General features: G+C 37.8%; 1 protein-coding gene across 4 annotated transcripts in view; it reads right to left on the minus strand.

Annotated features, from left to right (window-relative positions):
- Nucleotides 1-3,699, minus strand: part of LOC134341026 (galactosylgalactosylxylosylprotein 3-beta-glucuronosyltransferase 1) — a 208,162-nt gene extending 204,463 nt beyond the window's left edge. For 3 of the 4 annotated variants that reach the window (XM_063038750.1, XM_063038747.1, XM_063038748.1), the window contains exon 1: nucleotides 3,495-3,699. The gene's annotated coding sequence lies outside the window, so the exon portion shown is untranslated. The remainder of the gene's footprint in view (nucleotides 1-3,494) is intronic. The other variant, XM_063038746.1, reaches the window with a different exon arrangement.
- Between the last annotated feature and the right edge of the window lie 5,712 nt (nucleotides 3,700-9,411).

Consider the following 9,411-nt stretch of genomic DNA (forward strand, 5'->3'; position numbering starts at 1 on the left):
CACCTTAAACCTTTGCCTCTAGTTTTTGATTATCCACCATAGGTAAAAGACTTTATCTACCCCATCCATGCCTGGCATAATTTTATAAACCTCCATCAGATCTCCTCTTAGTCTCCTATGTTCCAGTGGGAAAAAGACCAGCCTATCTAATCTTTCCTTATAAGGTAACAGCTGGGTGATTCTCTTCTGCATTTTTCTAATACTAACATACCCTGCAATGTTGGGACCAGAACTATACACAGTAGAAATCTTATATTTCACTCAGCTCCTCTGAACTTAAAATCTTATCTGTGTCTTTTTCATTAATACATGTTAATTCCAACATATATCTGGTTGGTTGCCTCATTCTCCACTCTGTAAACATGTCGTTTAAAACTGTGCTACACACAGTAATCCTATGCTATCCATTATGATATCCGAACCCTAGCACTAATCCTAACCCCAACCTTAACTGTAACCCCCCGCCCCCCCGTGCTCCCTGACCTGACTGTAGCCTCAATTTTAAATCCCTTCTTGGTCTTATGTTTCTATATATTTGTGATTTACTTCAATTTTCAAATTCTTGGACACAGCAACTCAGTTGCTCAGTGGCCTCATCCTTCTCTTAACTCTAATCTTCCTTTGTCATAGCCCTTGCAAGAGGGCAGCTGTCCTCCAATCCTGGCCTCTAGAGCACCTTTGATTTCCATTATCCCCTCACAAGACACTGCCCCTACGTGTTAAGGCCCCCAAATTTCTTTCCTAAGCTATTCTGCTTATATGTCTTGATGTCAACATTTTGTTTCACAAAAGTTTTATGAAGCATGGTTATGGGCACTATAGTAATACAGAAGTTTCAGTCATTCTTGATACACACCTCTCTTTGCTGACCAATATGCCAAATTAGACTAACTGCATCTGCCTGCACATCGTTTATACCCTCCATTTCTTGCCTGTTCACGTCGTGTCGAAATGCCTCTTGAATATTGCTATCATAACTGTTTACACCTACACGTTTGGCAGAGTGTTCCAGGCATCTACCATTCTCTATGTGAAAAAAACTTTCCTCGTATATCCCCTTTAAACTTTTTCCCCTGACTATAAAGCTCTGCCTTCTACTATTTGACATTTCCATCTAGAGAAAAAAAGAATCTTAATCTCTGCACTTTAAGCCTCTCATAATTTTATATACTTCTATCAAGTTACCCCTAAGCCTCTGTTAGTCAAGAGAAAACTATCCAAGTTGGTCCAACCTTTCCTTCTCAGTTAAACTTCTATAATGCAGACAACATTCTTGTGAACCTCAAATGCACCCTCTCCAAAGCCTTCAAATCATTCTTGTACTGTGACCATCAAAACTGTACACAGATCTTGGCCCAAGATGTCAATTGTTTATTTCCGTCCATACATGCTTCCTGACCTGCTGAGTTCCTCCAGCATTTTATAAGTGTTGCTCTGGATTTGCAGCATCTGCAGAATCTCTTGTGTTTACACACTGCTCGGAATATGGCTATATCAAAGCTTACGCAGCTGCAATATGACTTATATTCTCATTGCCCCAACTGAAGAAGACAAACATGCTATATGTCTTCTTCAGCACTCTCTCCAGTGGAGTGGTATAATGTTAGATGGGTCACTCTGATAGATCCCACTCCTTTCCAAAGCACTCAAATGAACCCCGTATCTGTCAAAGTAGCATTCTGCTTGACAACACACCCACCAAAGACTGAAAAATCATATATGCTAAATGTAACATTCTGACAGATCGCATGCATCCTAGTCCAACACTGTGATAGACCCCACACATCTAGGTCAAGCACTCTGATAGATATACACCTAACAGTCTTACACTCTAATAGGCGTTCTTCTTGGAATACAGTTGAAATATTCCCGAAGATAGGATCTGAAGTCTTTTCAATGCAGCATCCTACCTTTGACTAACATCATAAATTCCCCAGCAGCACTAAAATCCATTAATAAAATAGATCCGGAGAGTGACTCATGGTTGAATGAACCATTTCTTTCCTGGAGCAATGAGGCTAATTGAATAGTGTCTAGTCCTACCCATGCTGGGATAGATAAGTCACTCAACATCGAGGCTCTAACCTGAATCTTTCTGATGTGTTTGGCTTATTAGATCACTGAATAACCTATTAAAAGAGACAAGGAAAAAAATCCACTTGTCAACAGAAAGTACTTTAAAATCTTGGTATTGTTATAATGAAGGAAGCGAAGTAGTAATGGGAGGATAAGGTAAGAGTTTGCAAATGATAGAAGAGAATAACTAGATCACCTGATTTAGGAATATTGACTAAGAAATAAGGAAGAATTATCCTGTAATTTTTCAAATTAATGAATCTTTCATGCTCACCCATCGAAAGGGATCTCAGCTTTGATAATGATGATAATGTAGCGACCTCTCAACACTACAATCCAGTCCAGATTTTATCAGAGAGACTCTATGGTGAAATTTGAAAGCGCCTACTATGGATTCAAGGCAAATGTGTTGCAGACCAAATGGGGACTGGGAGCGCTAAACGTCAAATACCTTAAATTTATTGATCAAGAGTTTGGTAACTCTGTATTATTCATTGGTATCCTATATGATTGGGAGTTTTGTCAATTACGTATTTTTTGGTTTTATAATCACTCATGTTTATTATAATAATGTACTCCCAATAACTTCATACTACTATTATGTTCTGTTTATATTTTATGAAACTAATAAAAAGATTGAAAAAGAAAGAAGAGTTTGGTAACGTTATGCTAAATGATGAGAAATAATCTGTAACCCCTGGGTTAGGGAATCCTAATCCCCTTTTTGAGCCTACTCCAGCTGCTCCGGGATTTGGGTCAATGGACTCAATTTAGTTCAGAATACTGGTGCTCGCCTTTATTGTTTGCATTATCTGTGCGTTTTTTTTCCCTCTTTCTCAGCGCATTGGGTGTTGCTTTTTTAAGTGGGTTCCTTCCTTCAGGTTTCTTGCTTTGTTGCTGCCTGTCAGCAGACAAATCTCAACACTGTATAATTTATACATACATTGACAATAAATGTACTTTGAATCCTTTGAGTGGAACTAACACCCAAAAGAACAATGATAATTTTCTGAGACATTGCTGAGACAACACCAACACAGAATCTCACTGGCTGTGACAGGGATGTAAACAGTTATGTATTGATATAATTATCCATACCCACTGTATAAAGTGCCTGCATACTGTGGGAACTATGTCTTTGAATTCCTTTCTGCTCTGCTGGAGTGTTCGCCCTCTGATTCTAATTTGCTTGAGACATACAATACACTTGATCGGTTCTTGTCTAATATAACCAACTAGTTGATACATTTACAAAATATCATCCTTCTTGTTCCAAAGTGAATAAAGCCATGCATTAAGTTAAAACATCACCTGAAAATTTATGTTTAAGTTGTGGAAACCAGGGCTGCAATTGTACATTTTATAAGATGCATTTTTAGTTAAATAAACAATGAAGATATTAAAACAGAACTACTTACAAGTTGAGCTGGTAAAGCAGAGCATTAATTTTAGTGCTTGGACCAAATACTGAAGGTAGCTCTTTATTTTCTTTCTGAAGCCAAAACAAAACTTAGAATAAAGGGATTTCTGAGTCCTATCATGATCTCTTCGACAAAATTCACCGCACGTCACTGTGAGCTTTCTGCTCCGTACGGCCACTTGAAATTCTGCTTGGAGATGGAATTCTGCAGCTCGAAGTGCTCTTTGTTCTAATATGGGGCTCGGCTAAATTCTACATTATCATTAATTCAGTAGTGAAGCAGCGTAAGCTCCCACAGGAATATTTTCAGATCCCCATGTATTACATTTCGTGGCAATATCCTTTCCTTTCTGCAAAGTAGCTTTGTGTTGCAGTGTGCTACACTCAATCTGTCAGAAGTTTGCAATAAAACATTGAAATGAGTCTGGTTTTCAGTTTTTGGTTACACCAGTGAGTAGTAGCAACTACTACTTAATGTTATATTGCTCAATATTTTGCCTATATTTCATGTCACATTTCATATTATTTTTTAAAGAGCTTTAAGTTAAAATTTAAGGAGTATTTTTTAGAGTAATTGAACTTATTAAACTACTTTAATAATAAAACAAAGAGGATATACTACGAGTGATGCAAACAGGAAACATTTACAATTTAGTTACAAATACCCTTCTCTCAAAAAAATGAGATCTGTGAAATGTGAATGGCATTGGAATTATGAAGCCAATTTGTATATTCTACATTTCTTTCCAGCTTTGATCTACTTATGTTCCTACTGGTCAAAGCATCAAAACATCTCCTGGAATACAGACTTATAGCTAAGCCAAGAAAAAAATGCACCTTTTACATCATTTCCAAAACATCGCATTGGTCTGTACAGCAAATGAGGTAGCCTTTAAGTGTTGTCACTGCTATAATGTATGAAACGTGAGAGCCATTTTGCTGACAGCAATATAATAGACATATCAGCTGACCTTACAGAAAAACTGATAAAGCTAGAGCTGGATACTGGGCTAACACCCCTCCTATATATACTTCAGAACAAGTTTGTTTCCATCTCCTGGAGGGAGAAAGAGAGAGTTAATGTAACCTTACTTTAATGTTTCATTAAAACATCAGGTACTTTCTTGGTACCACATTGGAGTATCAGCCGAACAAGGCGGTACAGTAGCATAGTGGTTGGCACAACGCTTTACAGTACAGGTGACACGGGTTCATTTCCCGCTACTGCCCGTAAGGAGTTTGTGCGTTCTCCCCATGAAATGTTTGGGTATGCTCCAGGTGTTTTGGTTTCCTCTCACATCCCAAAGATGTAACCAGTTAGTAGGATAATTGGTCATTGTAAATTGTCCTATGATTAGGCTCGGGTTAAAACTGAGGAATTGCTGGGCAGTACGGCTCAAAGGGCCAGAAAGGCCAATTCAGTGCTGTATGTCAATAAATATATCAACAAACAAATAAGTATCTTGAGTGGGATTCCAACCCAGAAGCTCCTATTTTTTCATGTAGTCCATCCATATTCTTGCCGAAAAAGTAAAGCCTGGATGTATCTGACATTAGTGGGGCAGAAATACAACTACAAATCAAGAGCAGAGAGAATGATTAAAACATAAAAAGACTTGCATTCATATATCAGCTTTTATGACCTCAAGGCTTCTGAAAGCGCTTTATATCTAATGAATACTTTAGAAGATTAGTCACTATTGAATGCAGTGCTAAGATTGATTAGACATTTTTCACTAATATTGCTAATTATAATTATTAGGTCAAAGCTTGTTGTCATCTTCCAGATCTGTGTGATTTTTTTCTTGTCAGAGACATCACATGGATGAAAAGAAAGATGGATTGTAAGAAAATTCCAGAAGTAGTGAAGCAAGAAGATAGGAAAAGCCACGGTTCATTCCTTTAATCTGGTTTCTGCTTGAGTTACAGTACTGAGGGAGCTGTTACCAAAGTCACAAATTGCAATCTGTGTGACTGAGACGGTAGGAAACCATCTGGTTTCACCCTCGTCAGGCTGTCTGTAGCAGTCTTTTTCACATGAATATGAGGGTAATGGAGAGATAGAGACAATATACAGGAGGAGGACATTAGTATAAATTGGTATCAAGATCAGGACAGTATCATAGGCTGAACAGCCCGTCCAATGTTATGTTCCATATTCTAAGATCAGTGACCATATTATCTTTGTCAAATGCTTTCCCCCTGTTGTCCATATTCACCTGGTTCCATTCTTCGCATCTGGGTCACAGTCAGTCAAACATTTGCAATGGCTTCTCTTCTCATCCTATATCACTTCTTGGAATTTTTCAGGAATCAATACATGAGCCTCTCCTCTTTCTCGTTATAAAGATCTGAAACACAGTTTCTAAATATATACTGACAAAACATGGCTCTACTACACTACCATCCCTTTGACCACAACATTGCCACTTTATTGCTGCATAATGTCCCTGATGCCCACTGTTGAATGATTAAGTGTTTCCTCCCAATTAAGTAATAGAGATAAATATTGTCTATGGCCCACTATCCTATTTCTTGACAAATGTCTGCAGTACTAAATTGTTTTACTTTTACCCCTGAAGTGAGGTTTTTGCACACATTTGGTCCTATGATTGGGACGTCATGTTGAGCCTTGATTATTCCATTGCACTCCTGGCCAGCCTCCAACCTTCTATCACTATCAACAGTAGTTCATCCATTTAGTAGAGCGCCCATTGTTTGCTGGCTCTTTGTTGAGTAATGCCTTGATTTAAAAATTCTCAGACATGAAACCTTGGTGAGGCCAAATTTGGCATATTGTGTACAGTTCTGTTCACCTACGTACACAAAAGATATTAATAAGGCTGAAAGAGTACAGTGAAAATTTACAAGGATGTTGCTGGGACTTGAGGACCTAAGTTATAGGGAAAGATTGAGTAGGTTGGGACTTTTTTCCCTGGAGCATAGGAGAACGAGGGGAGATTTAATAATGGTATTCAAAATTATGAGGGCTACAGAAAGGGTACATGTAAGCAGTCATCCAGCAATGTCTACCTTTCCACCCTGAATTATGAGATGTACAATTCTCAGCCTCTGCTCCCTTAGCTAGTATGACCAGTTTTGTACTCATGTGAAACTGATTATTAAGGTGAAAAAAATTCCAATTTCTGAATATTTCTAGGTGTTACTATGTCCCAAGTGATCTAAATCTCTCCCTCAGTTGCTCCTATCTTATTGTTGACTCAGAACCATATCACGACAAAGGGGAAGTTGAATACAACTGCTTAGCCTCTGTGTGACTGGAGTCTCAGCGCGATCTCCACCAATCCATTATTTCTTGAAATAACGAGTTAGGGACCTCACTGGCAAGGCCAGCGATCATCGGCCATGGAGCATCTGCGGAGCGAAATATGCGGCCAACGTTCCTGATTCTGATCCTGATCAAGGGTCTTGGCCTGAAATGTTGACTTTATTGTCTCCGAAGTTGCTGCCTGATCTGCTGAGCTCCTCCAGCATTTTGTGTGTGTTGCCTAAGACTTCCAGCATCTGCAGAATCTCTTGTGTCTTGAAATGAAGAATGAATGTTTTACCAGGCTATTTCAATCATGTTAGTTGGTGTTGAATCGAATGCATCCCACACCAGATAAGGCAGCATTCCTTATCTGATGGCGATGATTAAAACGGATGAGCTTTTACAAACACTATTACCGATTCTAGCTAATTATTTAATTAACTGAGTTAAAATTCCACAGTTTCAAGTTCTAGGATTTGAACTCTCATAGCGGATTAATAGTCTAGGTCTCTAGATGTCAGACTAGTAACTTAACCATTATGCTATCATGCCCACTGCAGACTAGATATTAAAAAATGCCATACATCCTGAAAGCAAACACAGTGAAGAATGCAAATTTGATACTCCTTTGCTTAACTGTACAAATGGTCGCAGATAGGCACTTGACTCTGCCACATGAAGGTCACCATCTGAAACTGAAGACTAAATGGAATTTATTTGGCTTGATTGCTGAGATATGCTTGGACAAAACAAGCCTGCTCAAACAGAGCAGCAGGAAGCGAGGAATTGCTTCATCATTGGGAATGCACAGGAAGGAGCATTTGGGGTAGAGAGACATGTCAGTTCACCTCATTGTCTGAACAGTCTCTCACATCACCCAACACCTGAGCAGTAATGATTCTAGTGAAAGACATCACACTCTTGTTGAAAGAAGGTGTTCAATGGCAGAGCAGCCAGTAGTAAATGGATGAAATCTGGAGATTAAAAAATGAGGAGAAAATAAATTTACAATGGATAGAAGCAGGATTGTACAGTAAATTATTCTATTAACTCCATTACACAATCTAAAACTAAATAGAACTGCCAGAAGCAATCAAAACCCTATGCCAAGCAAATTATCATTACAAATTAAATAGCTTGCAAATCAGATCTTGCAAAAATGGAACCAGCCCCATTTCTTACTTTATCAGTGATTTATTGAAATAAATTGGTACAATGCATTAATAGTAAAGGTAGCCAATAAACTATTGTGCATACTAAAAAAGCATTGCTGAATATTTAGTTAATTAAATGCAAATTTTACTGAGATTTTCACTGATTCCAGTTAAATGCTTGTTCAGAAATGTGCAGTGGAAAATCAGCAAAGATTTCTGTACCTCCTCACTGTTCAGTGCATTCATTTAAAAGTGTCTCACAGTTAATTAAGGATGGATCTGGGCTCAGATTGTGATACAGAAGTAGACCTTATGGTGACTTCACAACTTTCCCAATGCTCCTTTCCATTGATGTTAAAAGGAACGATGGAAAAGGAGCTCTAAATTGCCAGCAAATCAGCCCATTGTGTACTCCTGGTATTGATCAATGTTCTCTTGCAGTGTGGGTGCATATGCCAAGTAACTCCACCTGGATGAAGTATTGGGTTCCTCCATCCTCACGGGTTGGGGACAGCATATACTAACAGCTCCATAAGAAAAAAATAACATCAGAGTGTAAGGCTTAGTAAGGAATATGATGAAAGAAAGTATGGTAAAATATGCTACATTAAGTACATTAACATGAAATGGGAAATTAATGGATAGGATATGGGGTAGCAATGGAAATTGGAATTAAGTTACTAATATTCTTCAAGTCAAGGTTTAAATCTATGACTTGATGAACTTAGGATCAGTCAACAGTTCACGTAATGAGTTAATTTCCAGTATTTACAAGATGCCACGTTGTGTGTATTGAGTATATTACTTGGCTTGCTAGAATTGCAACAATGCAACAAAAGAACAAATTGATCACTGGATTCTCTCCACAAATTCCTAAGAAAAAAAAGATGAAATGCTATTATGATGTTTGTACACTTGCAGCAGAAGATTTGTTTAAATAACTCATCTGTTCATAGTTAACAATTATAACAATTTATAGTACTGGGATGTCCAGGCAGTAAATATTGTCTCACGTGTAAGTTATTTTAGTCTGAATTTATTCCTTCTTTCCATGTAAACTAATAGTACCCTCTTCACTAATAATACACTTAAAACGATAACTAAGTAAAATTAGGAGAACTAATCTACACATAATAATATCTCTGAACTAAGTTTAGCTTGGATAGATTAATTTTCTTCTGGCGTCTTCCCCCTTCCATTTCAGTCCTGAAGAAGGGTCTTGGCTTGCGACGTTGATTCTTTATTCATTTCTATAAATGCTGCCTGACCTGCTGAGTTCCTCCAGCATTTTGTGTATGTTACTTTGGATTGCCATTATCTGCAGACTTACTCATGTTTATTCTTTTCCTTCTGTTTAAACTCTTAAATATTTTCAATAATTTATAAGCTGTATTTGCAATCCTATTATCAACTGCAGATATAAAGATTCTTGCGTCTCTTGAGATTCTGACTTATAAAAGCATTATGCATTTATATCAACATTTCGTTCG

Source organism: Mobula hypostoma, chromosome X2 (assembly GCF_963921235.1).
Source record: "Mobula hypostoma chromosome X2, sMobHyp1.1, whole genome shotgun sequence".
Lineage (NCBI taxonomy): Eukaryota > Metazoa > Chordata > Chondrichthyes > Myliobatiformes > Myliobatidae > Mobula > Mobula hypostoma.